We start from the raw sequence: 26,360 nt of genomic DNA on the forward strand, positions 1-26,360 counted from the left end.
AAGTATCAAATTCAATAAGCGGGATGAGAGCAATCACGTGTACTAAGTAGAATTTTCATAGATCAAGCGGATCACCAGTTATAACCATTTGAACATTGAATTTTTGCACTGCTTGTGGCGCTATAGAGTTAGTGCTAGAGACCCCATTTTTGGTCACTTGACTTTTCAGGACCACCTCTACAACTGTGCAAAAGTTCATCATTTCCCTATGTACGGTTCATAGGGCTGCCATAGACTCCCATTGGGGAAAAATAATAATAAATATAGCTGCAAGCAGCAATTGCGGGGTCAAGCACCTTCAGCGCAATGAGCACCCAAAGCACAGCAAGCAACATACAACGCAGAAATCACCCAAGGCGCATTGAGCACCCAAGGTGCATCAAGAACACAAGGCACAGCAATCACAGAGCAGAACCACCGCAGTGCAGAGCAACAACGCCAAACACGGCAAAAATAGAACATATGTGAACAACAGACAGGTTGAGAAGAATTGGTGAGAGAGAACAAAACTTTAATAGATTAACTTAATACATACCCCTTGCGGGATTCGAACCCAAGAACTCAGATTCTCAAGGCATGTGATTAACTTGATGCGCCACTCAGTTGACATGGTTCAAGTGGCAGTAGAAAAGAGATTACAGATACACGCATTGACATATGGCAATCACTGAAGGTGCCAATATGACACCACTGATCAGAAATAAAACATACAATGAATAACAGAATCAGATAACTCAAACAACAAATTAGTCAAGACAAAACCGACGCTCATGGGATTCGAACCCATGACCTCAAAATCTCATGGCATATGATTAACTAGATAGGCCACTCGGTTGACATGGTTCAAGTGGCAGCAGAAAAGAGCTTACAGATACACGCATTGACATATGGCAATCACTGAAGGTGCAAATATGACACCACTGATCAGAAATAAAACATACAATGAATAACAGAATCAGATAACTCAAACAACAAATTAGTCAAGACAAAACCCACGCTAATGGGATTCGAACCCATGACCTCAGAATCTCATGGCATATGGTTAACTAGATGCGCAACTCAGTTAACACAGCTCAAGGGGCAGCAAAAAAACAGCTTAGGTGCTGCAAGGATTGACATATGCCAATCAACACAGATGCAGAACTGACAGTGCAGAGCAGAACTTAAAGAAGTACAATGTATATGAGAATCAAAAAGCTCAAGTGAGATTGAAGACAAGAAGATCATTCTGTATAGTAATGCTATACAATGTAATATACACATTAATTTACTCTGACAAATAGACAACGTCACAGGCACGGTCAACTTTGGAGTGGTATTTCTAAGAAAGAGAACAGAATATCAAAAATCTGTTCGGTCATTTCTGTGTGGATTGCTCCAAACATTATACGAGCAGTACCTGGCATAAAATAAACAAAATTTGTAAAAGGAGTAGCGAAAAAATCATCTACCATATGCTTTACAATAACGCATGAACAGAATGTTGTAAAATGACAAACGAGGTATCGTTGCAATCGGCATAAACCAGTGAATACAATTTCACAAAGAAATTAATATCAGACAAAGTATTCAGAAGTTATAAGCAGTTCCATAAGAACTGTTATAGTTTATAACCCCTAGGTGGCGCTGTACTCTGCCTTCCCAGGTACCTTCAGGACATCATGTCGAAGCTCCTTACTAATATTTGCGCGGATATGTCCAATAGTTCAAAAAATATAACAAATTATTTGAAATTTCAAAATGGCGGACAGGCGGTTCGGTCAAACCCGGCAAAATACACATCGACAGATGCGGCATGAGGTAAGCAATCCATAGACATCAAGATCATAATTTTCTGACAAACAGTTCAGAAGTTATGGGCAAAAATAGCCTATTTTCATATCTCATGACCAATAGGTGGCGCTGTCACCAAATTTGGCATGAACCCCAAGTTCATGGTCCACATGAAGTGTACCAAATTTCATTTTAATTGATCAAAGAATGACAGAGCTACAGCTTCAGAACCATTTTTGCGTCAACCTTGTTAAGTTTGCGCATTTATTACTTTTGAACAAAGATAAATATCAAAATTCTGTTCAGTCATTTCTGTGCGGCTCACTCCAAAGATCACCTGTGCGAAATTTCATAACAATTGAACAAAATTTGAAGGAGGAGTAGCGAATAAATGGAATACTGTACATTTCAAAATGGCCACAACTGTAATGGGTGGAGTTTTACTGTAAGGTATTAAAAACAACAAGCATGAGGAGAGCAATCACGTGTACTAAGTAGAATTTTCATAGATCAAGCGGATCAGCAGTTATAACCATTTGAACATTGCATTTTTGCACTGCTGGTGGCGCTATAGAGTTAGTACTAGAGACCCCATTTTTGGTCACATGACTTTTTAGGACCACCACTACAACTGTGCCAAATTTCATCATTTTCCTATGTACGGTTCATAGGGCTGCCATAGACGCCTATGGCTAAGAAGAAGAAGACGCAGAATAATAATAAATATAGCTGCAAGCAGCAACTCGGGGCCAAGCACCTTCAGCGCAATAATGAGCACCCAAAGCAAGCACAGCAAGCACACAAAACACAGCAAGCTCACAAATCACAGCAAGCTCACAAAGCACAGCAAGCACACAAAGCACAGTAAGCTCACAAAACACAGCAAGCACACAAAGCACATCAAGCACACAAAGCACATCAAACACACAAAGCACAGCAAGCTCAAAAAGCACAACAAGCTCACAAACCACAGCAAGCTCACCAAGCACAGCAAGCACACCAAGCATAGCAAGCACACCAAGCACAGCAAGCTGACAAAGCACAGCAAGCTCAAAATGCACAGCAAGCTCAGAAAGCACAGCAAGCACACAAAGCACAGCAAGCACACAAAGCACAGCAAGCTCAGAAAGCACAGCAAGCTCACAAAGCACAGCAAGCACACAAAGCACATTAAGCTCACAAAGCACAGCATGCTCACAAAGCACAGCAAGCTCACAAAGCACAGCAAGCACACAAAGACAGCAAACTCACAAAGCACAGCAAGCACACAAAGACAGCAAACTCACAAAGCACAGCAAGCACACAAAGCACAGCAAGCTCACAAAGCACAGCAAGCACCATAAAGCGCATCAAACACGCAAGGCTCAGGAATCATAGAGCAGAACCACCACAATGCAGAGCAAAAACAGCAAACATGGAAAAATATAACATATGTGAACTACAGACAGGTTGAGAAGAATTGATGAGAAAGAACAAAACATTAATAGAAAAACCTAATATACGATTCGACCCAAGAACTCAGAATCTCAATGCATGTGCTTTCCTGGATGCGCCACTCAGTTGACACAGTTCATGGGGCAGCAGAAAAAGATTAGATATCTGCAAGGATTGACATATGTCAATCACCAAAGATGCAGAATTGACACAGCAGAAGTAGAAATAACATAAATACAATGTACATGAGTTCAAGTGAAATTGAAGACAAGCAGATCATTCTGTATAGTAAATGCTATACAATGTAATATACAGTCATATTAATTTACTATGGCAAATAGACAACGTCACAGGCACGGTCAACTTTGGAGTGGTATTTCTAAGAAAGAGAACAGAATATCAAAAATCTGTTCAGTCATTTCTGTGCGGATTGCTCCAAACATTATACGAGCAGAACCTGGCAAAAAATTAACAAAATTTGTAAAAGGAGTAGCGGAAAAATCATCTACCAAATGCTTTACAATAATACATGAACAGAATGTTGGAAAATGACAAATGAGGTATCGTTGCAACCGGCATAAACCAGTGAATACAATTTCAGAAAGAAATTGATATCAGACGAAGTATTCCAAAGTTATTAAGGGTTCCATAAGAACTGTTATAGTTTATTACCCCTAGGTGGCGCTGTACTCTGACTTCCCAGGTACCTTCAGGACATCATGTCAAAGCTCCTTACCACTTTTTGCGCGGATATGTCCAATAGTTCAAAAAATATAACAATTAATCTGAAATTTCAAAATGGCGGACAGGCGGTTTGGTCAAACCCGGCATAATACACATCGACAGATGCGGCATGATGTAAGCAATCCATAGACATCAAGATCATAATTTTCTGACAAACAGTTCAGAAGTTATGGGCAAAAATAGCCTATTTTCATATCTCATGACCCATAGGTGGCGCTGTCACCAAAATTGATATGGACCCCCAATTCATGGTCAACATGAAGTGTACCAAATTTCATTTCAATTGATCAAAGAATGACCGAGGTACAGCTTCAGAACCATTATTGCATCAACCTCGTTAAGTTCACGCATTTATTACTTTTGCATAAAGATAAATATCAAAATTCTGTTCGGTCATTTCTATGCAGCTCACTACAAAGATCATCTGTGACAAACTTCATAACAATTGAACCAAATTTGAATGAGGAGTAGCGAAAAAACAAACAACTGTACATTTCAAAATGGCCACTACTGTAATGGGAGGAGTCTTACTGTAAGGTATTAAAATCAATTAATGTGAGAAGGGCAATCACGTGTACTAAGTAGAATTTTCATAGTTCAAATGTATCATTAATTATAACAGTTCGAACATTGAATTTTTGATCTGCTGGTGGCGCTATAGAGTTACTGCTAGAGACCCCATTATTGGTCACATGACTATTTAGGACCACCACTACAATTGTGCCAAATTTCATCATTCTACTACTTATGGTTCATAGGGCTGCCATAGACTCCCATTGGACAAGAGAAAAAAAAAAAAATAATAATAATAATACTAACAATAGCAATAGGTGTCTCAGCACCTTCGGTGCTTGACCCCTAATAATAATAATAATAATAATACTAACAATTCCAATAGGTGTCACAGCACCTTCGGTGCTTGACCCCTAAATATAGCTGCAAGCAGCAACTTGGGGCCAAGCACCTTCAGCGCAATAATGAGCACCCAAAGCAAGCACACAAAACACAGCAAGCTCACAAATCACAGCAAGCTCACAAAGCACAGCAAGCACATAAAGCACAGCAAGCTCACCAAGCACACAAAGCACACAAAGCACAGCCAGCACACAAAGCACAGCAGGCACACAAAGCACAGCAAGCTCACAAAGCACAGCAAGCTCACAAAGCACAGCAAGCACACAAAGCACAGCAAGCTCACAAAGCACAGCAAGCACACAAAGCACAGTAAGCTCACAAAACACCGCAAGCACACAAATGACACAAAGCACATCAAACACACAAAGCACAGCAAGTTCAAAAAGCACAACAAGCTCACAAATCACAGCAAGCTCACCAAGCACAGCAAGCACACCAAGAATAGCAAGCACACCAAGAACAGCAAGCTGACAAAGCACAGCAAGCTCAAAATGCACAGCAAGCTCACAAAGCACAGCAAGCTCACAAAGCACAGTAAGCATACAAAGCACAGCAAGCACACAAAGCACAGCAAGCTCACAAAGCACAGCAAGCTCACAAAGCACAGCAAGCTCACAAAGCATAGCAAGCACACAAAGCACAGTAAGCTCACAAAACACAGCAAGCACACAAAGCACATCAAACACACAAAGCACAGCAAGCTCAAAAAGCACAACAAGCTCACAAACCACAGCAAGCTCACCAAGCACAGCAAGCACACCAGGCATAGCAAGCACACCAAGCACAGCAAGCTGACAATGCACAGCAAGCTCAAAATGCACAGCAAGCTCAGAAAGCAAAGCAAGCACAGCAAGCTCAGAAAGCACAGCAAGCTCTCAAAGCACAGCAAGCACACAAAGCACATTAAGCTCACAAAGCACAGCATGCTCACAAAGCACAGCAAGCTCACAAAGCACAGCAAGCACACAAAGACAGCAAACTCACAAAGCACAGCAAGCACACAAAGACAGCAAACTCACAAAGCACAGCAAGCACACAAAGCACAGCAAGCTCACAAAGCACAGCAAGCACCATAAAGCGCATCAAACACGCAAGGCTCAGGAATCATAGAGCAGAACCACCACAATGCAGAGCAACAACAGCAAACATGGAAAAATATAACATATGTGAACTACAGACAGGTTGAGAAGAATTGATGAGAAAGAACAAAACATTAATAGAAAAACCTAATATACAACTCAGGTGGGATTCGAACCCAAGAACTCAGAATCTCAATGCGTGTGCTTTCCTGGATGCACCACTCAGTTGACACAGTTCATGGGGCAGCAGAAAAAGATTAGATATCTGCAAGGATTGACATATGTCAATCACCAAAGATGCAGAATTGACACAGCAGAAGTAGAAATAACATAAATACAATGTACATGAGTTCAAGTGAAATTGAAGACAAGCAGATCATTATGTATAGTAATACTATACAATGTAATATACAGTCATATTAATTTACTATGGCAAATAGACAACGTCACAGGCACGGTCAACTTTGGAGTGGTATTTCTAAGAAAGAGAACAGAATATCAAAAATCTGTTCAGTCATTTCTGTGCGGATTGCTCCAAACATTATACGAGCAGAACCTGGCAAAAAATAAACAAAATTTGTAAAAGGAGTAGTGGAAAAATCATCTACCAAATGCTTTACAATAATACATGAACAGAATGTTGGAAAATGACAAATGAGGTATCGTTGCAACCGGCATAAACCAGTGAATACAATTTCAGAAAGAAATTGATATCAGACAAAGTATTCTAAAGTTATAAAGGGTTCCATAAGAACTGTTATAGTTTATTACCCCTAGGTGGCGCTGTACTCTGACTTCTCAGGTACCTTCAGGACATCATGTCAAAGCTCCATACCACTTTTTGCGTGGATATGTCCAATAGTTCAAAAAATATAACAATTTATCTGAAATTTCAAAATGGCGGACAGGCGGTTTGGTCAAACCCGGCATAATAAACATCGACAGATGCGGCATGATGTAAGCAATCCATAGACATCAAGATCATAATTTTCTGACAAACAGTTCAGAAGTTATGGGCAAAAATAGCCTATTTTCATATCTCATGACCCATAGGTGGCGCTGTCACCAAATTTGATATGGACCCCAAGTTCATGGTCAACATGAAGTGTACCAAACTTCATTTCAATTGATCAAAGAATGACCGAGGTACAGCTTCAGAACCATTATTGCATCAACCTCGTTAAGTTCACACATTTATTGCTTTTGCATAAAGATAAGTATCAAAATTCTGTTCGGTCATTTCTATGCAGCTCACTAGGAAGATCATCTGTAACAAACTTCATAACAATTGAACCAAATTTGAATGAGGAGTAGCGAAAAAACAAACAACTGTACATTTCAAAATGGCCCCTACTGTAATGGGTAGAGTCTTACTGTAAGGTATTAAAATCAATTAGTGTGAGAAGGGCAATCACGTGTACTAAGTAGAATTTTCATAGTTCAAATGTATCACCAGTTATAACAGTTCGAACTTTGAATTTTTGATCTGCTGGTGGCGCTATAGAGTTACTGCTAGAGACCCCATTATTGGTCACATGACTATTTAGAACCACCACTACAATTGTGCCAAATTTCATCATTCTACTACTTATGGTTCATAGGGCTGCCATAGACTCCCATTGGACAAGAGTAAGAATAATAATAATAATAATAATACTAACAATTGCAATAGGTGTCTCAGCACCTTCGGTGCTTGACCCCTAATAATACTAACAATTCCAATAGGTGTCACAGCACCTTCGGTGCTTGACCCCTAAATATAGCTGCAAGCAGCAACACGGGGTCAAGCACCTTCGGCGGAATGCAAACACAGCACAGCAAGCACACAAAGCACAGCAAGCTCACAATGCACAGCAAGCACACAAAGCACAGCAAGCTCACAAAGCACAGAAAGCACACAAAGCACAGCAAGCACATAAAACACAGCAAGTACTCAAAGCACAGCAAGCACACAAAGAACATCAAACACCCAAAGCACAGCAAGAAACATACAACGTATCAATCACCCAGGGCGCATTGAGCACCCAAGGTGCATCAAGAACACAAGGCGCTGCAAAGAACCCAAAGCTTAGCAATCACAGAGCAGAACCACCGCAGTGCCAAAAAGCAACCGAAAACACGGCAAAAACTGAACATATGTGAACTACAGACAGGTCGAGAAGAATAGGTGGGAAAGAACAAAATGTAATAGAAGCGACAAACACTTGCCTCAGGCGGGATTAGAACCCAAGAACTCAGAATCTCATTGCATGTGCCTTACCCGCCACGCCACTCGGTAAACACAGTTCAAGGAACAGCAGAAAAGAAATTACAGAGATGCAAGGATTGACATATGCCAATTACCAAAGATGTAGAAATGACACTGCAGAGCAGAAATAACAGAAATACAATGTATATGAGAATCAAAAAGCTCAAGTGAGATTGAAGACAAGAAAAACATTCTGTAGAGCAGGGGTCGGCAACCTTTTTGACATGACGTGCCATTTTATTTTTTCCTGTCAATGACTGTGCCATACCAACATAAATTTTACATTTAAATGTAACACAATGTAATTTTCAGATGTAAACTGTTTATATATAGCCAGAACATTGTTGCATAGGTTATCATCTTTATTTTAATAACACAAATTTGCACCGATTTCTAATAAACTAAAACTGTTACATATGCATACAAAACATTTGTATTTCTTAAAAACAAAAATCAGAGCAGAAAGTGTATGGAACACAAACACAAACAGTTTTGAAATCACGTTCTGCTGCTTTTTCATGTGTTTTAGAATACCAAAATTGCACAGGCTAATGAAAAAATAATAATAAATAACAAACAAACCAGTTGAATACAAGTTAGTGTGCGCCCTGGTCTTGTTTTCCTTTGCTGAGCTCTGTTATCTTGGGAGTATAGTGCGTCACTTTAAGTTGCACGCATGCTTCGGAGTGATCAACGCTCAAGCGATTTCGAGAGGGGGAAAGGACACTGTTCATGTGCGAGAATATTTGCTCGCAGAGGTATGTCGACCCGAAAACCGTCAGCAAAGCCAAAGCAACCCTTTTGAGACAGCAGAACTTCTCTGGCAGTGATGCCCAGCAAGTAAAAATGCAAGATCCTTGGTTGTTCCCTGCCGTGGTTTCTAACTCTTTGCGAAGTTCTGCAAATTTTGTCATCCAGAGTGCTGAAGTCTTGAGCTCAATTAGCTGCATTTCCATGTCCTGTGTATCCATCCACCCGATTAGAGATTCGTCGAATTCGTGTCCATCGAAGCTCTCAGGATTAATCAAAAAGGGGAACATTGGTCCATATTTTCGAAAGTCCCCAAATCGTGTTTTGAATTCTGATTCGAGTTCGGAAATGTATTTGGAAATCTCACCCGTATTAATGCTGCGCTGCGCGGAAAGCTCCCGTACATGTTTGAAATATTGGAATTTTGAGGTAGAAATATCCCTTGAGAAAATTGTTAGCTTGTCAACAAAGGAAGCCCATGTTTCGAACATGTTCAAAATAGTTTGTTCTGCACCTTGAAGTCGAAGATTTAGCTCGTTAAGATGGCCTGTGATATCAGCGAGAAACATAAGTTTCAAAACCCACGTCTCATCGTCGAGTTCATTGTAGACTTGGCCCTTTTCAGCAAGGAAGGCTTTGACACTGTCGAAGCAGCCAACAAACCTCTCCAAAACTTTACCACAGCTTAGCCATCTTACCGCCGAGTGGAGAGGAATATCTTTGTATGTACAGTCCATTTCCTCAAGAAGGGACTGGAACTGTCGGTGCGTTGAAGAAGATTTTTTAATTCAGAACTATATCTTTGGTGTACATGGTATTCAGATTTAAATGTGTTTTGCAAGTATGTATGTCTCATGTTTGCAAGCTGAAGACTAGCAGTCTTAAAGACTGCAATGTATGCAGGGTTTAAAATATGGTAACTGAGAGCAGAGCTAAAAATGAATAGGCTGACATTTGGAAGGAATGAAGTTACCACACCTGTCAAACATAAAAACATGCTAAAAACAACTACATGGGAGGGGTTTCAACTTTTAGAGAACTGTATATTAGGTTGAATTCTGAAAAAGACTCTTTAGTTGCTTGGCCACCAACTCGGCCTTATTGTTGTATGCAATAAAGTCATCTTTTGGCAATGGAACCCTCTGCTGAAAATTATTTTTTGTAATCACTAAAAAATCCACAACATTTGGCGCCCAAACAGGGACTGGAAAGGAGCATGGAGGTGGATGACCGCTGTGGGCTAAGTTTGGATGAGCAGCATACACAGGACCAGGTGAGCAGTTTTTGCTTATTTACTGGTGTACTGTTGTGTTGCTCATCTGGGGTGGCTCATGGTGAAAAGACTTTCACAATGCTCTTCCAATATAAGAACTAAGATTAATATAAGATAAAAGGGGTTCCATTTCCAAGGATTTTGATGCATGGTGTGATATTTTTATGATGAAGAAGGGATTAAACAGCCTGAGCTCGGGTGTAATCTGTGGTTTTGCTAAGTAAGCCTTGTTTTAGCATTAACCTGGAACAGATTGTTATATTGCTAAGGGGCAATAAAAAGTTAAATTGCTGAGGGGCAATGAAATATATAATCTGTGTTTATTTTTAAACATATAAAAGGCCTTTGACGAAGGGCCTTTGACGAATAAAATAGACTGTAACAGATTATAAAAAATGCTTATTGCAAGAGGGCTATTGATTAGATGTAATAAGCTGATACACTGTAAATGAATAATTTGTATGAAGAAAAAGTAACATGGTTTTGGAAGCAAATCCATGTTTCAATTTGTTAGGTTAAGTATTTAAGCATATGTTGATTTGACATCAATACTGCATTTTATTTACAGTGTATGAAAAAAAAATAAGATAAAATTAAAAAATCTGTGTTTACTCTGTAAGAGGGCCTTGACGGATACAGGTAGACTGGAACAGACTATTAAAAATGCTTATGTAAAAAAAGGATAAAATTAAATAATCTGTGTTTATTCTGTAAGAGGGCCTTGACGGATACAGGTAGACTGGAACAGACTATTAAAAATGCTTATGAAGTAAGCGGATACACTGTAAAATAATGATAGCAAAAGGAAAAGTACTTTGGTTTTTCAAGCCATTAATGTGTTACTTTGTTAGGTTAGGGTAACAAAAAATGTATATGTTGATTTAACATAAATGCTGCATATTTTAGAGTGTATGGATAAAAAATAAATAAACAGAGCATGAAACAAAAGTGTTATAAAGTGGATAGGGGTCTGCAAGGGCAGAATTATTTTTTATGAAAACAGCTCTTTATATATGTTTATATAATAGAGGTCTGAACGAATAAAATGTTATTCTGTGGATACCACCCTAATGCATGATAAAAAGTTTGACTTGTGAGTAAAAGTGGAAAGGATCCTCAACAGTGAAAAACAAGTGGTGTCATGTTTAAAGTGTGAATGACTGGGTGTATGTTATAAATAGAGTGAGTGCAGGCCTGACTGAGTGCTGTGGATGAAAGAGCTAGCAGTGAAGTGAAATACCGGTTAATATAAGTAAAATAATAATAATAATATATTATTTATATAATAAAGTAATAAGAGATTAAAATTATAGGTAAATGGTATATATAGGTTGAAAGGAGGTTTTTACATCTATATTTTATATCTTAATCCAATGAAAAAATATTTGTGTTTAATACTATTGAAAAGGGAAAAATAGTATTACTGGACAAATAGAACAAATTGAATTGAAAGAGAAACATTAATTAAGGAACTGCTTGAAAAACATTTGCAGTGTAGAAAAAGTAATATTGGAGAGAAAATGGTAAGCTTGATGTTTACTTAGCTTGAAAGTTAAATTGTTTAAAAGTGTTTTTATTTGTTAATTTTCTAATGTTAAAAAGTTAAAAAATTGCTAAATATGATAGAAAAGATTGAATGGAGAAGTAACAGGTGTAGAGTAAAGTCATAGTGGTTATTCTTGTGGAAATATTTATTGGGCAGAGATCTGATAAAGAATGTGTTGAAGAAATTGTCATGAAGGGAACATTTGATGTTGCAATGTGTAAAGAAATGGATATTGTAAATAAACCTATATTAAATCAAAAGAAAGAAAAGAAGGATGGATTTAAAGAAGAAAAGCATTGGCATTATTAATGACTAAAGGGGAACATATATAGATTAGAAAAATGTTAAAGGAAGTTGATAATGGAACAAAAAGAAAGTGTGTTAAATGTTACTCTATATTTATCATGCATACTGTAGAAGGTTGATTTCCAGTACTCAAGGGCACTGTGGAAATTATAGGTAAAATGTAAATGAAATTATCAGTAGTTATAGAATAGGAAAATTAAACAGGTTTGGGAGTGAATCTTACAAATGAGGAAATATCCTAAATGAAAGAAATTTAATTATTATCAGAAAAAGTATAAGTGTGAAGAGTGTAGAGTAAAAAGACAAGATGCATTGTTTACACAAAAGAGGTGAAAAGAAGATGAGGTAGGAAGATATACATAAAAAATAAAAATAGGAAAAACATTAGAAAGCATTAATGAAGTAAAATAAGAAGAGAGTAGAGAGGGAGAGTTAAAGAGGAGTTGTCATCTGATGGAGAAATGTGGATATGGGAAAAAAAAGATAAAGGATGGCTTAGGCCATTGGCCTTACAATTTCTTAGTTTAATAAAGGTATTAAGGACCTTGGGAGGCTGATCACTTACCCTCAGGCATTCATGGGGTTGGGAAAAGGACTAAGTTGTGGCAATGGAGAAATGAAAGAAACCTTTGACCTGTGGACTAACGTTACATGAGGAGGGACTATTTTTGAACATATCATAGCAGTGTGGCAGCCACTGCTTGGACTCTAAAAGCACAAAGAGAAAACTGGGAGACACAGAGAATCCAGTTTTGTTCAGAGACAATAAAAAAGAGACTGAGGGAAATCCAGAAGGAGACCCTGGAATGACAACACTGTTTTGAAATGCAAAGTGAATAACAGTGATGACTCTTGTGTTCAGCTACTTTCAGCAATTCCTCCAAAAAGCCAGAATCCTGTACCCATCATAAATGACTTTGCAGCATCACCATCCCAGAAAGAAAACAACTTGAACTGGGAGAGACAAAGAAAACATGCTGAGGACAACAAAAAGCCTGGCCACGCTAAGAGAGACTTTCGCTATGTCCATGTACCAGCTCTGTGAGTGAAGGGGGGAGGGTGACAGCAGCCTTTCAAAGTCCAGTTTAAGGTCCAGAAGAGTTGTTGATAATATGATTCTCTGGAAAAGTAGTGGTAATTCAATGTATGTCTATACACAATAAACAAAACCATGACCATATCTATTCTCATATCAAAATCACACTCCTGTTTACTGTTTACTTGTTAAACAAAATATGCATAATTTGGGTTAAGCCATTGGAATTTGTGTTTTCCAGAAGGGTATAGGGAATATAGATATAAAGTAAGTAAGACATGATATTAAAGTGATATTAACTGAATCAAAGCAAATTTATAATAAATAGTAAGGTACAACAAACAATGAATAAATTGGAAAATGTATTGAAGCACAAATTTCTAATGCAAAGTTATCAAAGTGGGAATTTCATTGTATTATAATATGATCATGAGAAAGATATTCAACTTAAAAAGTGGCAAAATAAATTATATGACAAGAAATTGATATAACATCAGAGGAAGGTAAACAAGAATTAGTAAAGAGTATGGTTGAAAATCAGTTAATAGAATAATGACTTAATGTAACTGACTTATTTCCACAGGTCTCTTGTATACTGGAAAAGATTGTGAAGAAAAGGATTTATGGGATATGATGGAAAAAAAACCTATATAAAGCCAGTGGATCTCCATAATGTTTAAGAATCACATTAGAATTATATGTTATAGTCAATCATTTGTCAGAAAATAGTTTTCATAAAAACAATAAATGCAGATGATAACAACATGCAAGATTAAGAAGATGTATTAATTGTTAAAAGATGTAGAGAACAAAGTACTAATTGAAGTATCCAATTAATGACATTGTAAGACTAAACAGTTGATATCCAGATCCACATTGCTAACAAATGTTTTCCCAGATGACAAATACTGTAATTGATATCTGCTTTATATATTTGAGTTTTTTGGGAAACTAAACAATATCCAATTCGGTATGGGAACAAAGAGAAGAATGGGGGTATACATAATCAATGTACTGAATAAGTGGGGTTTAATTTCTGCATTGAACATTATTAAAGTAAACGGCAATCATAAAATATTAAACTTATATAAAAATGTAATGATAATTTTATCAATGGTAACAACACAGCAGATTTGGAAGCTAAAGAAGCCTCAGAATGCCATACAGAAGTAGTGCTTCTATAGTGTTAATACAAAAGCCTTAATTATAATATAGAAGAAAAGAAGAACAAGCTGGATGTTAGGAATATTTTGTGGCACCTAAATGGGGACAAAGAAAGACATTCAAGACATCTAATGTACACATTGGGGATAAATCATTCTATTGTACAGTAAAATGTTACCTTTCCAGATGGGTGGTTTTAATTTCAAATTAAAAACAGGTATTAAAGAACAAATTAAAATTAAAGATTAAAAAAAAAATTGGGTATTATTCTCCATATTTGAGAAATGGTCTCCATATCTGAATTCAATACTGGTTAAATTTCTGTTCGACAGGTAAAGTTTGTGCCAAGAGTAATGATAAAAAAATAATAATGATAGAAGAAGTATTCCCTAAATTTAAAACACTATTAGGAATAATTTTAGATAATGGATCAGCATTTATTAAAAACTACAAAGCGAATACTGCAACAGTAAAGAATAAAGGAAAAACTAAAATTACCATAGTGTTTACCATCCTTAATCATAAAAAGTATACCATCCCTTCAAGGTTAAACTCAGCCAGGGACGGATTGGTAATCTGTGCGTTCTGGAAAAGTCCAGAACGGCCGTTCAACGGAGGGCCGTCGCCCGGCCGTCGGGAAAAAAAGTCTAATAACACAATATGAACAGCCAACAGCAGGGGCACTAATACGATCACTTATATGATGCTACGTGTAAAAAAAACGAGGAAGAGTCGGCCTACTAGCTAGCCGTGATTGGTCCACGGATTCTTGGAATTCGCGAGCCTGAATTCGCGAGCCTGAGCATCCACAGCCTGGTCAGGATGAGGGACTGACAGAGTTAACTTCACATCAGCAAGAGTAAGTGCCAGTAGTAGCAGGACATGTGACATTATAATAGAATATACACGATATAAAAATAAATAAAACTCGCATGAAAATTAACGTAATGCGCAGCTACTGTTAGAGAGAGACGTGATGAGAGTGTGCCCGCGCGCGTGCGTGTGTAGAGAGAGAGAGGCGCGGGCGCGATTGAACAGTAGAAACTTAAAAACAATACATACTCCGTCATTTTGTTCATATGGGACATCATTCATTTGTATACAGTCGAAATAAAACAAAACATTGTGCTTTTGTCAAACTGTATTATCTACAACTGTCATCTAACCAAAATCACACACACCAAAGCAAAAAATATTTATCCAACCCCATTTAAAAACAGTGTGTGGGTGGACATTCATCGTATTGCATTGGTTTTCATATCTTTCACTGACTTTATTGTATACGAGAGGTTGTAGTGAGCTCACATTTTCTGCTACAATGAAGACTATTGAATTAAACGGGAAAATATCAGGCATGGATTGCTACCACTCTAAACGTGCTAATATATAAGAAAGAGGCTAAATAAATGACCAAATTTTTGTTTAAACAAAAAAAATCCTAGCTTGCACTTTCTGTCAGTCTTCCATGAGAGTCCAGTTCTTCCTTGTGTTTCATATTTGTGTTGTTTAGTATTGTGGAATTGGCAAAGACCTGGTGGTGGTTTGTGAAAGCTTTACAGACAAAATGTATAGGGCCTCGCCATTTTTTTCATACATCAAAGTGTAATATTACATTGACAAAATATTAAATAACCTTGTCTGATAGTCTGACAGTATTGTGTCATAGTATCAGCCCTGCTGAAAAAACCAGCTTACCAGCAAGAACAGGATATCTTGTGTTTTGGTGCTGGTTTGCTAGTGAACACCAGCTAAACCAGCACCAGCATTAGCACCAGCTAAACCAGCACCAAACCAGCATTAGCACCAGCTAAACCAGCATTAGCACCAGCATCCCATGCTGGTCATACCAGCATATGTTGTGTTTTGGTGCTGGTATGCTGTGACCACCAGCTAAACCAGCATAGACCAGCATAATTCCCATGCTGGTCCATGCTGGTTTGATGCTGTTTTTTTCAGCAGGGAGGACATCCTTGTGTCTGTTGCGCATGGCTAGCGGCGAATGGCCGGATGATGGGCCTGTTTGGAAGAAAGTCCAGGGCTGTTTTTTAGCCCCAGTCCGTCCCTGAACTCAGCAAAACATGGGAAAGCATGAAACTGAACTGACTGGATGCTTTGTCTCTTGCAATAACGAGTGAAAGACTTCAACTAACACTGCATGGAATGCTTATTGGTCGACCAATGCCAATACCAATGCCAATACCAATGTCTGCGCTATACTATATGTGATAACAAAAATTCATCCCCAAAAAAGGACTTCCTCTGGAACGACTGCAGATGGAGCTTTTGGAACCAATACAAATAAAGATGAGATCTTATGTGATAAAACTAACTGTATGCATAAGCTATTTGTGTGCAGGAAAAAGAAAAGGAGCCTGATGAGGAGATGGAGATAAAATGCCATATTATGCCATGGGATCTAGTGTATCTGAGGGTCTTCAGGAGAGAGTGACATAAAACAAGGACCAAGGAGAGCAGCCCTAACAGCAGGCCAGGGGGAAGGAGCACATCTGATGTCATCTGAGCCATTGCACAGCATTCCGAATATACCAGTCGGAGAGGAGGACAACAAAAACACGATACTGAAGAAGAGAGCTGAGGAGAAAAGGAGAACCAAAAAACACGATACAGAAGAGGAGACCTGGGGAGCAGAGGAGAACTTAAACACAATAATGAAGAGGAGAACTGAGGAAAAGAAAATAATAAAAGACATGATACAGAAGACAACAATAGAAAAATGAAAAGCAAGTCAAGTCTACAAACAAATAAAGAACTAAGTAATGACCACTCGGGGCAGATCAAGCAACAGCAACAAAGTTAAGAAAATATGTAAATAAGGAGAGACTTTCAGGAGCAACAAGCAATTAGTGCAAAGCAGTGAAGAGTTCACAAGCAATACACAGGGACAAAGTTGCTGGTAATGTGTAAAGGACACACAAGGAAAACTTCAAGGAATTAGCCATGGAAATTGAAAAATAATGCTAATAACCAGTTTGACAATTATCAACAAGATATGGTAAATTCACACGACTGCAGTCAATAATCAAACTCTTTTCAATTAACTTTTCACCTATCAGCAAGGATCAGTAACACTTCAGCGAGGACCGGTAACACCAGTGAAAACTTATTCTACAATAATCTCAGGAGGAACAAAATCTAGATAAAATACTGAAGATACCAAAACAACAAGAAGACAAGGACATCAAAAGAAGAAAAAGGACATCAACGGAAGGAAAATATATATATTTTGGATATTTTATGGGAAACAACAAAAACATAATGAATAGTACAAATGGTACAAAAATTTTCAAAGATAAGAGAAATTGGTATGAACAATTGCTTATTATGCTCTGAATTATGAAAGGTAATAATAATCAAAAGTCAACATGATATTATAGGGGTGTTCAATTTAACAAATTGACAAATTCTGGTTTAAATATCCATTTTATAGGGCATATTTTGGTAAATAGTCTCAATTTTGGAAAGTTAATAAAAGCATTAAAATAGGAAAAAGGCAGAATAGGGGAAAAAAAATACTAAAGATTATGAATGCTACAGTAAACCTGATGGAACTAAAGATGAGGGATATTTAAAGGGAATATTCTATAACATAGAACTTGAACAAATCAAATATAAAATTCCAAAAGCTATTATAAATCCTTAATAATTTTGGCTTTAGGTATGGAAAGGGTGGACAATGCTAGTATACAGAAAAAGAATGTGGGAATCAGATCATAGCACTGGACATATGAAGATCAAACAGTAATGTTAGCAGAATTCTTTTGGTTTAATTTTGATTTGATGGGAAATGATAACTTATGGTGGTTTTGCAATTAGAGAAGAAATATATATGTACAAGACTAAGGTTAATTTAAGAAATCATCATGATTATATTGAAGTATATTGAACAAAATACAGAGAAAACAAATGATAAAACTAAAATAGTTTATCCCTAAATTGGTTTGGTATTACCATATGTTACAATTTAAACAAGATATGAGATAAAATCATGGTTAGAATAAATATTGATTTAATCTAGAATTACTAAATTATATCTACTATAATCAACAAAGGTTTATTAAATTTAACTAATGATGTTTTAACAATTTTAGAAAAACAATGAGATATAAAGGGGTATAGTTTTATTGTATGGAGATTAATGTTATGCTAAAAATACAACATAGGTATTCATTGAAGCTATCAACAAGCTTAAGAGTTTAGGATAGAAACTGCAACAAATACAGGAAGAAAGCACCTTAATGTGGAATTGGTGTGATTTAAAATTAGGAAAATGGGTGATTGGTTTGTCAAATTATCAAAGATATATTTTGGTATGTCAAATGATTCATAGGTTAAATGATGCAAATGATTAAAGGTATAGGTTAAAGGATGAATATTATCAAAGGTATAAGGTAAATGATGCAAATTATCAGAGGTTAAGGATTTGCAAGTTTAATTGGATGAATTGTTATTTTACTGTGTACTTATATTGAAACAAATGTTAATGTTGAAATATCAAGATAAAAGTTACTTCATATAGGACATTACAAAGTGCATCAAAATGGGTTTTGCAAAAGTTAGAAAATGGTAATACTACATCAGAAAAAGATATTATTTGTATTGAAAAGGTATTGACTCATTTCCACTCTTATGATGAATATGAATATTTTTATGAGTTCTAATTTTACAGCAACAATAACATAATCACACAAGTATATTTCATGATCATGAAAGCATGTTAAATTAGGGAGCAGGTTCTTTTACTTCTCCAAGGAGAGGATGGTTGTTCCACACTACACCAAAGTGCGGCAGCATGATTTAGTCATTGGTAAGGGAAAGATGGCTTAGTTAAGCCATTAATTAGCTTAACTTAATTTAACTGGATTATGAAGTTGCACTTTGGGTGAGACTTGTGAAAGTCTCAAAGGGTGGAATGAAGAAGATTTTTTAATTCAGAACTATATCTTTGGTGTACATGGTATTCAGATTTAAATGTGTTTTGCAAGTATGTATGTCTCATGTTTGTAAGCTGAAGACTAGCAGTCTTAAAGACTGCAATGTATGCAGGGTTTAAAATATGGTAACTGAGAGCAGAGCTAAAAATGAATAGGCTGACATTTGGAAGGAATGAAGTTACCACACCTGTCAAACATAAAAACATGCTAAAAACAACTACATGGGAGGGGTTTCAACTTTTAGAGAACTGTATATTAGGTTGAATTCTGAAAAAGACTCTTTAGTTGCTTGGCCACCAACTCGGCCTTATTGTTGTATGCAATAAAGTCATCTTTTGGCAATGGAACCCTCTGCTGAAAATTATTTTTTGTAATCACTAAAAAATCCACAACAGCGTGAGGGAAGATCGCTTAACAATGAAATTAACAATCTTCACAACTGTAGCCATAACTCCATTAAGATCTGAATTTGACATTTTTGCACAGAGGTTTTCTTGGTGTATTATGCAGTGTAATTTCATTATGGGGTGACCCACTTTTTCCTCAATTAATCTGACAGCTCCTTTCTGTTTGCCGACCATGGCAGGGGCTCCGTCTGTTGTAATTGCAAAAATTCTTCTGACGTCAACCCCACGCTCCTCAAAATGCTCAACGAATACCTTGGCAATGTCTTCACCTTTTGTTGTGTCAGTCATTGCTTTTAGGCAGCACAGTTCCTCTCTTACACTCGAATCACAATATTTGGCCATGACTGCCAAACGTGGTATGTCATTTATGTCCACACTCTCATCCAGTGCAACACTAAATACCATTGCATCCTTCAATCCAGCTGTTTGTTGCTCATTTACATTTTCTGCCATTTCTTCTATGCGTCGCTGAACAGTTCTGGCTGACATGGGAATGTCTTTGATTCTTGACATAATAGTCTCCTTGTTAGGTAAGCCATCAAACAAAACCTCTGAGCAAGAGAGGAAAGCATCCTTAATGTACTCTCTGTCAGTGAACGGCTTTCCGCGTTTTGCAATGCAATTAGCAATTTGGTAGCTTGCTTCAGTAGCATTATTTTTACGTCTAGCAAAGACATGAAGGGTGCTGGTTTGCTTCTCATAGTTGGATACAGCACGTCTGATGGACTCCGTCTTATCCCCCTGATCTTTAAAGGATTTCTCGTGTTTTGTTTCAAAATGACGCTTAACGCTGGAAGTACGGCACACAACATTTTCTAAACATAAAGTGCATACTGCACGATCCTTTTGAAAAACAAAACCATATTCATCTCTCCATGAGGGCTGAAATGACCGAACGTCAATTTTTGCCTTCTTTTGCATCGCCATTTGTGTACCTCGAAGTTCAGCACCACGGTGAGCGCAAACAGCACACTCGCTGACACGTGACCTCAAAGCGCTGTGACATAATACAGCATATTAAAGTACTTGAACTTAATCATGATTACGTATTAAAGACACGTTGTCATGCGAATACAAGACGACCTTCAACATTTCTTTATTTTAACAAATAATAATTTTTTTGTACAACATACAGCATGTGCGTGGCGTGCCGTAAATTTTCTCTCAGCGTGCCAACAGTGGCACGCGTGCCTTAGGTTGCCGACCCCTGCTGTAGAGCAACGCTATAAAATGTAATATACAGTAATTAACTATGACAAATAGACAACATCACAGGCACGATCAACTTTACAGAGGTATTTCTCAAAAAAATGCCTAGGTGCCAGAAAAATCTGTTAAGTCATTTCTGTGCAGATTGCTCCAAAGAACCTACGAGCAGAACCTGGCATAAAATAAACAAAATTTGTAAAAGGAGTAGCGAAAAGATAATTTACCATATGCCTTACAATAAAACATTAATAGAATGTTGGAAAATGACAAATGAGGTATCGTTGCAATCGGCATACACCAGTGAATCCAATTTCACAAAGAAAATTAATATCAGACAAAGTATTCAGAAGTTATAGGCAGTTCTATAAGAACTGTTATTGTTTATAACCCCTAGGTGGCGCCATACTCTGACTTCCCAGGTAACTTCAGGACATCATGCCGAAGCTCCCTACCTATTTTTTCGCCGATATAGCCAATACTTCAAAAGTTATAGCAATTTATGACTCATTTCAAAATGGCAGACAAGCGGTCCGGTCAATCCCGGCATAATACACATCCACAGATGCGGCATGAGCCAAGGAATCCGTAGACACCACAATCATAGTTTTCTGACAAACAATTCAGTAGTTATGGGCAAAAATAGCCTTTTTTCATATCTCATGACCCATAGGTGGCGCTGTCACCAGATTCAGCATGGTCCCCCAGTTTATGCTTGACATGACGTGTACCAAATTTCATTTCGATTGATAAAATAATGACCGAGACACAGCTTCAAAACCATTTTTGCGTCAACCTCGTTAAGTTTGTGCATTTATTACTTTTAAACAAAGATAAATATCCAAATTCTGTTCGGTCATTTCTATGCGGCTCACTCCAAAGATCACCTGTGCCAAATTTCATAACAATTGCACCAAATTTGAAGGAGCAGTAGCGAAAAAACAAAATACTGTACATTTCAAAATGGCTGCTAATGTAATGGGTAAAGTCTTACTGTAAGGTATTAAAAACAATAAGCATGAGCAGAGCAATCACGTGTACTAAGTAGAATTTTCATAGATCAAGCGGATCAGCAGTTATAACCATTTGAACATTGATTTTTGCACTGCTGGTGGCGCTATAGAGTTACTGCTAGAGACCCCATTTTTGGCCACCTGACTATTTATGACCACCACTACAACTGTGCCAAATTTCATCATTTTCCTACATACGGTTCATAGGGCTGCCATAGACACCAATGGCTAAGAAGAAGAAAAAAGTACAATTCCAATAGGTGTCTCAGCACCTTCGGTGCTTGACCCCTAATAATATAGCTGCAAGCAGCAATTGCGGGGTCAAGCACCTTCAGCGCAATGAGCACCCAAAGCACAGCAAAAACCACACGACGCAGCAAATGCGCAAAGCGCAGAAAGCGCGCAATACAGAGCCCGAACCCGAAGCAAAGCAAATGCAGAGCAGAACCACTGCAGTGCGGAGCAACAACAGAAAAGATTTCAAAAATATAACACGTGTGGAAAACCAGACAGGTCGAGAAGAACGTGTTAAAGGGAACACAAAAGGAAATCTCAATAAGTGAAAGTAAGAGCTGGGATTCGAACCCATGACCTCATGTTCCCAAAGCACAGCACTAACTGCATGCGCCACTGAGTAAACAATTAAACCACTGAGTTGGTGTCTCCAAGCTATAGAATACAGCTTTACAGCAATAAACATTGATATCCAGCAATTACCACAAGTGTAGAAATCACAACAGAGAGCACAAATAACTGAAATACAATGTATAGTATGAAAATCACAAAACTTAAGTGAGAAAAAAAGTTAAGACAAAAACCACTGCACATGGGATTTGAACCCATGAACTCAGGTTCTCAAAGCACAGTACTAACCGCATGCGCCACTGAGGAATCATGGATTGAAAGGCTGTGGAAAAGAGGCTTCAAAGCTGCAAACATTGACATGCCAATCACTGAAAGGGCAGAAATAACACAACAAAGCAAAAATAAACAGAAATACAAAGTGTAGGGCAATCAGATAACTTAAATGGCACTGAATTCGTTTATAACATTTTGTACAATAATGAACAACATGGGCAAATTTTGTCAGATTCTTTTTAATTAAGCATGACAGGCATGGTCCGCTTTACAGAGGTATTTCTCAAAAATTTGACATTCAGCAGAAAAATCTGTTCAGTCACGTCTGTGCGGATTGCTCCAAACATTATACAAGCAGAACCTGGCATAAAATAATAAAAATTTGTAAAAGGAGTAGCGAAAAAATCATTTACCATATGCTTTACAATAACACATGAACAGAATGATGGAAAATGCCAAACAAGGTATTGTTGCGATCGGCAAAAACCAGTGAATAAAATGTCACAAAGAAAATGTATATCAGTCAAAGTATTCTGAAGATATAAGCAGTTCTATAAGAACTGTTATAGTTTATAACCCCTAGGTGGCGCTGTACTCTGACTTCCCAGGTAACTTCAGGACATCATGCCGAAGCTCCCTAACTATTTTTGCACGAATATGTCCAATAGTTCAAAAGATATAACAGTTTATGACCAATTTCAAAATGAAGGACAGGTGGTGTGGTCAAACCCAACATAATACATATCGACAGATTCGGCATGAGCCAAGGAATCCGTAAACACCAAGACCATAATTTTCTGACAAACATTTCAGTAGTTATGGGCAAAAAAAAGCCATTTTCCATATCTCATGACCCATAGGTGGCGCTGTCACCAAATTTGGCATGGACCCCCAGTTTATGGTCGACATGACGTGTACGAAATTTCATTTCAATTGATGAAAGAATGACAGAGATACAGCCTCAGAACTATTTTTGTGTCAACCTCGTTAAGTTTGCGCATTTATTACTTTTGAACAAAGATAAATATCAAAATTCTGTTTGGTCATTTCTGTGCGGCTCACTCCAAAGTTCACCTGTGCCAAATTTCATAACAATTGAACCAAATTTGAAGGAGGAGTAGCGAATAAATGGAATACTGTACATTTCAAAATGGCCGCTACTGTAATGGGTGGAGTTTTGCTGTAAGGTATTAAAAACAACAAGCATGAGAGAGAGCAATCACGTGTACTAAGTAGAATTTTCATAAATCAAGCGGATCAGCAGTTATAACCATTTGAACATTGAATTTTTGCACTGCTGGTGGCGCTATAGAGTTAGTACTAGAGACCCCATTTTTGGTCACATGACTTTTTAAGACCACCACTACAACTGGGCCAAATTTCATCATTTTCCTATGTACGGTTCATAGGGCTGCCATAGACGCCTATGGCTAAGAAGAAGAAGAAGAAGCAGAATAATAATAAATATAGCTGCAAGCAGCAATTGCGGGGTCAAGCACCTTCAGCGCAATGAGGACTCAAAGCACAGCAAAAACCACACGACGCAGCAAATGCGCAAAGCGCAGAAAGCGCGCAATACAGAGCCCGAACCCGAAGCAAACCAAATCCAGAGCAGAACCACTGCAGTGCGGAGCAACAACAGTAAAAATGGCAAAAATATAAATCAGACAAAATATTCAGAAGTTATAAGCAGTTCCATAAGAACTGTTATAGTTTATAACCCCTAGGTGGCGCTGTACTCTGACTTCCCAGGTACCTTCAGGACATCATGTCGAAGCTCCTTACTAATTTTTGCGCGGATATGTCCAATAGTTAAAAAAATATAACAAATTATGTGAAATTTCAAAATGGCGGACAGGCGGTTCGGTCAAACCCGGCATAATACACATCGACAGATGCGGCATGAGGTAAGCAATCCATAGACATCAAGATCATAATTTTCTGACAAACAGTTCAGAAGTTATGGGCAAAAATAGCCGATTTTATTATCTCATGACCCATAGGTGGCGCTGTCACCACATTTGGCATGGACCCCAAGTTCATGGTCCACATGAAGTGTACCAAATTTCATTTCAATTGATCAAAGAATGACTGAGCTACAGCTTCAGAACCATTTTTGCGTCAACCTCGTTAAGTTTGCGCATTTATTACTTTTGAACAAAGATAAAAATCAAAATTCTGTTCAGTCATTTCTATGCGGCTCACTCCAAAGATCATCTGTGCCAAATCTCATAAGAATTGAACCACATTTGAAGGAGGAGTAGCGAAAAAACGGAATACTGTACATTTCAAAATGGCCGCTACTGTAATGGGTGGAGTTTTACTGTAAGGTATTAAAAACAACAAGCATGAGGAGAGCAATCACGTGTACTAAGTAGAATTTTCATAGATCAAGCGGATCAGCAGTTATAACCATTTGAACATTGAATTTTTAAGCTGATGGTGGCGCTATAGAGTTACTGCTAGAGACCCCATTTTTGGTCACTTGACTTTTCAAGACCACCTCTACAACTGTGCTAAATTTCATCATTTTCCTATGTACGGTTCATAGGGCTGCCATAGACACCAATGGCTAAGAAGAGGAAGCAGAATAATAATAATAATAATACTAACAATTCCAATAGGTGTCTTAGCACCTTCGGTGCTTGACCCCTAAATATAGCTGCAAGCAGCAATTGCGGGGTCAAGCACCTTCAGCGCAATGAGCACCCAAAGCACAGCAAAAACCACACGACGCAGCAAATGCGCAAAGCGCGCAATACAGAGCACGAACCCGATGCAAAGCAAATGCAGAGCAGAACCACTGCAGTGCGGAGCAACAACAGAAAAGATTTAAAAAATATAACACGTGTGGAAAACCAGACAGGTCGAGAAGAACGTGTTAAAGGGAACACAAAAAGAAATCTCAATAAGTGAAAGTAAGAGCTGGGATTCAAACCCATGACCTCATGTTCCCAAAGCACAGCACTAACCGCATGCGCCACTGAGTAAATGATTAAACCACTGAGTTGGTGTGTCCAAGCTATAGAATACAGCTTTACAGCTATAAACATTGATATCCAGCAATTACCAAAAGTGTAGAAATGACAACAGAGAGCAGAAATAACTGAAATACAATGTATAGTGTGAAAATGACAAAACTTAAGTGAAAAAAAAGTTAAGACAAAAAACCACTGCACATGGGATTTGAACCCATGAACTCAGGTTCTCAAAGCACAGCACTAACCGCATGCGCCACTGAGGAATCATGGGTTGAAGGGCTTTGGAAAAGAGGCTTCAAAGCTGCAAACATTGACATGCCAATCACTGAAAGGGCAGAAATAACACAACAAAGCAAAAATAAACAGAAAAACAAAGTGTAGGGCAATCAGATAACTTAAATGGCACTGAATTCGTTTATAACATTTTGTACAATAATGAACAACATGGGCAAATTTTGTAAGATTCTTTTTAATTAAGCATGACAGGCATGGTCCGCTTTACAGAGGTATTTCTCAAAAATTTGACATTCAGCAGAAAAATCTGTTCAGTCACGTCTGTGCGGATTGCTCCAAACATTATACAAGCAGAACCTGGCATAAAATAAACAAAATTTGTAAAAGGAGTAGCGAAAAAATCATTTATCATATGCTTTCAATAACACATGAACAGAATGA

At 37.8% G+C, this 26,360-nt stretch overlaps 1 protein-coding gene and 1 long non-coding RNA gene across 2 annotated transcripts in view; one reads left to right on the forward strand and one right to left on the reverse strand.

Annotated features, from left to right (window-relative positions):
• The window catches only part of LOC141359513 (uncharacterized), a 38,288-nt gene that overhangs the window by 2,997 nt on the left and 8,931 nt on the right, over positions 1 to 26,360 (reverse strand). The window lies entirely within an intron of this gene.
• On the forward strand, positions 9,842 to 14,525 carry LOC141359550 (uncharacterized). Its single transcript, XR_012366048.1, has 2 exons — positions 9,842 to 10,216; positions 12,931 to 14,525. It is a non-coding gene; the product is annotated as an uncharacterized lncRNA (long non-coding RNA).

The sequence above is a fragment of the Misgurnus anguillicaudatus genome, chromosome 23 (assembly GCF_027580225.2).
Source record: "Misgurnus anguillicaudatus chromosome 23, ASM2758022v2, whole genome shotgun sequence".
Taxonomy (NCBI): domain Eukaryota; kingdom Metazoa; phylum Chordata; class Actinopteri; order Cypriniformes; family Cobitidae; genus Misgurnus; species Misgurnus anguillicaudatus.